The sequence below is a fragment of the Pinus tabuliformis genome, chromosome 7 (genome assembly GCF_031772625.1).
Source record: "Pinus tabuliformis cultivar Carrire ecotype Pingquan chromosome 7, CPIR1, whole genome shotgun sequence".
Taxonomy (NCBI): domain Eukaryota; kingdom Viridiplantae; phylum Streptophyta; class Pinopsida; order Pinales; family Pinaceae; genus Pinus; species Pinus tabuliformis.
Genome location: NC_142293.1, coordinates 1,435,033,838 through 1,435,038,336, shown reverse-complemented (window position 1 = coordinate 1,435,038,336; position 4,499 = coordinate 1,435,033,838).

Genomic DNA, 4,499 nt, shown 5'->3' with positions numbered 1-4,499 from the left:
GAAAAATTAGCACGAATGGTATATGGCCTAGCTAATACCGGAGAGAGGGCGTTGAATCGCCAAAGAAGGCGAAGGCTGTAATGTAAGAGGATTGAAGTGAAATAGGGCGAGCTATATAACGAAGAATTCCCAATTGAGGCGAAAGAGCAACCGATAGCTATGTATTATTATGAATTTGAAAGTGATTATTATATATTAACTTTAAAAATATTATGAATTTGAAAACCTATATTATTTATAAATTTGAAAATTTAATAAAAAGGGTACCTGTAAGATGATAGAAGCGGATGAAGTTTTAATGAGGTTGAGACAATAAATTCATTAGTGCGTTTTGGGTTTAATTGACATCTTAACATTGTTAACATTGTTTCAGGGCGGATTTGTTATATATAAAAATATAAAGGTTAAAAACCATGATTTACAATAGCACATAACACCATACAAATTAGGTTATATATCTAAAAACACACAGATTAAACTTATTTACAGCAGTTACATAAGTGAATTGAAGCAATAAATGAAAAAATAAATATAATAGAAATGGCATGGTATAGTTAACACATGGGATAAAATTACTAAGGAAAGAGAGCCCATTAAGGGTAAAATTTTGTGGAGAAAAGAGAGCCTTAAATCCATGGCTAATGCACACGGCACAAAGATATAACAAATTATTGATGCACACGGCACATGGGTATAACAAGTTTTTGTAGAGTAAACAGAGCCTTAAATCGATGAGTGATGTGACTGATGCGCACGATACAATAGGAGGAAACATAACGTTAAATCCATGGTGTTCAACCAAGACACAATATACAATGAGTTAGTTATAACCAAGACACAATATACAATGACTTAGTTATAACCAAAAGGGAAAAAAATGACGGGTTAAACGAAGAAAAAACACAATACACACCAAGTTATAGCCAAAAAAATCCATGGGTTAAACTAATGAAAAAGAGCTTATGTTGGAAAACCACAAGCTAAATTAATACGCACCCGATTAAACCCAAATACAAAGCTATGGTAAGTGATTCAAAAAGCAGGTGATGCTTGAATTCGCAGGGGATAAATTGGTGAAGCTAGAGCCAGAGAGCGATTGAAGCGAAGAAGGAAAAATTAAATGTACTAGAAATTATCCACGAGGCCAATTGAAGCAATGAACCAAAAATTAAATCTAATAAAAAATTTTGTGGTCGAAGCAGACCATTAAACTAATCCAATAAAAAAGAGATACAGATATAGGGCCACCTCTATGTACCTCGAATTGGGATTGGATTTCATTTCTTCACCTAGGTAATTGGGATCAGCTAGGTAGGCTTTGAACAGCAGCAAGTTCAACCACCTATTTCCTTCTTTCATTCATTTTCCTGGCTTTGAACAGCAGCAAGTTTAACCACCTATTTCCTTTTTCCATTCATTTCCGTGAAATGGAATTAGTTCTCGCAGAATATTGACAGAAACAATGAAATTAAATAGAATTTGATCAATACCATTCCTGAGAGATAATCGATCTCTATGAGCCCAAATAACTGTTAAGTAACTCAACTACCCTGGGCTTCTCTTGCAAGGGCTTCTCTTGCCAACCTCCTCTTCCTCTATCCCATATAACTATGAGTGGTTCAAACACAAACTCGACTTAGACCTAGACACAGAGATACCCAAACTCAAACCACACAGACCACCAAACACAAGCATAACAGGACCAGATATGGACGGAGGAGGAGGATGTTGGAAAAAATGATGAGAATTAATATGTATATATAAAGATTCCCCACCTCCGCTCAATGGCTACAGGTGTTTGTTTTTTTTTTTTCAATTGACACCTGGACTCTTTGAAAATACAATGGGTGATGCTTTTTTTGTTGGCGGATGTTTTTGTTTTTTTCGGTGGTTCTTTCTATTAATGTTTGCTTTTTCCTTTTTTCGTGGCGGATGCTTTCGTTTTTCGGTGGTTCTTTCTATTAATGTTTGTTTTTTTCTTTTTTCGTGGTGGATGCTTTCATTTTTCCGGTGGTTCTTTCCACTAATTTTTTTTCCTTTTTTTCTCTTTTCGTGGGGGATGCTTTCGTTTTTCGTTGGTTCTTTCCATTAATGCTTGTTTTTTCCCCTTTGAAACGCACATCTTGCCAAGAGGTCTTCAATTTGTGGTTTTATCATTTTTTATTTATTTTATTTGGCTAGTCACGTTATTATGGATTTGGGGTGTGTGATTTTTTTTTTTTAATATTTTATTTATTTTTGAGGATGTTTGAAATAGAGTGTTTAAAAGCATAAAGACTCTAGACTTATTTTGCTCGCTCTATCATATTATGTCATTTATTTTTAATTTTATCTAATAATTATATGAAATTTATTGGATATTAATATTTTTATTATTATTATTTTAAATTGTAAAGCAATATGTATGTAGGATAGTATCTTGGCAAATTTGCAAAATAGTTTTTAATAAGTTTAAAATAAGGCAAGTGAAAATGTGTGTTCCCACACAAATCTTTACAATGAAAAGCAAGGTATTAACCAATATTAATAATGACGTGCATGGTCTTCGGCCTTGGTAGGAACTAGTGTAGTCACATAAACAAAATGGGAAAGGTCTTGGTTCTTCATAGGAATTAGTTTGGCCATATAAACAAAATGGCTAGTAAATTGAACAATAGTGTAGCCACATAAACAAAATGGGCAAGGTCTTGGATCTTGATAGGGATTAGTTTGGCCATATAAACAAAATGGCTAGTAAACTTAGATGAACAATGTAACACTTACCTCGTGATATATTTCACATTATAACGACTAAAAAAATCATGAAGATCTCAAAACTCTACCAGGATGAAAATTACATATGAAGTTGATAGCTCGAAGATTTTGAATAATGTGAAGGCTAAAATTTAATACAAGGAAATCCTCCAAATCATTAAAGGTTCATGTTAGCTAAACAAGAGCTTGAAGATGGTAGAAATGTACTAGTTGATAGCTCAAAGATTTTGAATAATGCCAAGGCTAAATTTTAACACAACGAATTCCTCCAAATCATCAAAGGTTCATGTTAGCTAGACACGAGCTTGAAGATCATAGAAATGTACTAGTTGATTATAATATTTAGATGAAGGTACCATTTTTCTTGTCCTTATCTCCAAAGTACATCTTTGTGAAGTTGTTTACCTATAAGACTATTATATTTGATGTTAAAAGCTTTCATGTTAATGCTAAAATTCATGATATGGAAGGAATTCCTCTAGATTAGCAAAGGTTGACCTTTGTTGGGATAAGAAACCTTGATATACCACTTTTACAGGTTTAGACTAAAGGAATTGACTCTCCCCTTAGTTCTTTTTCTGGGTGGTGGTATGGAAAATTTTCCCAATCAATTGAACTTGAGAGTTATAAATAATTGACGATGATAAGGAACAAATTTTAGATAACGATTGAATTCCCCCATATTAAGTTAGTGGAACTCTCATAGATTTTTCCTTGGTAGAACCCTGCCTTCTGGGTGTATCCCCTTACCCTAGCCTTTTCTTTTTTTTCCTAAAAGAAAAAGCTTACTTTTCTCCTTTCATTTCTTTTTATCCTTGGTCTTTATATCCCACCCAAGTGTAATATATTATCCATACATTTTTTATTTAAAATTTTTAATTTGAATATGATCCCACTTAGATTCCACAAGTATCATTTACTCTGGTGTTAGCCATTATGATTTCCATCCATGGAAACAACAAACTTTATTTATTAATTTAAAATTTCTTTGTTTTTCCAACCACAGTCAATTCACCTCAATCTCTAGTTAAACCACTAGTAATAGTAAACCAGAACACAAAAAACTAATTATTTTAATTACAAGAATGGTGTTACATTTATGGTAGGACCATTAAATATTCTATATGTTTTTTTAATAGTATACACAAATCAAACACTGAGATTTATGTGTAAAATAGTTATGTTTTTTATTTTATTTTAGTTCAATTTATTAATTAATAAAATATCACATGTGCAAGTTTCATCTGCAATGAGTTGTGATTTTTTGGGCATGCGATATTGAGAAGCCATGTTTCTAGCCAATGGTATTGTAACACAGCCTATTTATAGATTAAGAAAATCAATAATAAAATAGATATAAATTTTCATGCATAAAAATCTTCTTCCATGATTTCTCAAATGAATAGGTGTTTAACTTATAATAATAATAATAATAATAATAATATAGTTTATTTCATAATTTTTTAATTCAAGCAACATGAGATGTATTATGAAGTAAATGTTTTGATGTTTATTATAGATTTATAATTATTAACATTTACTAGTCATTTAATTTATATAATTGTGCTAGTATGTAAATTTATATTAAAAATGTTTTATTTTTTGTAATATTGATAATTTAAATACATTTTAAATATTTTAAAGCTACTTTGATACTAAAGGTTTTAAATATTTGAAGATATATTTTATAGTGAATTACTAATGTGTTTACCTCTATTTGTTAAGCATATGGGGAGTGAGATAAT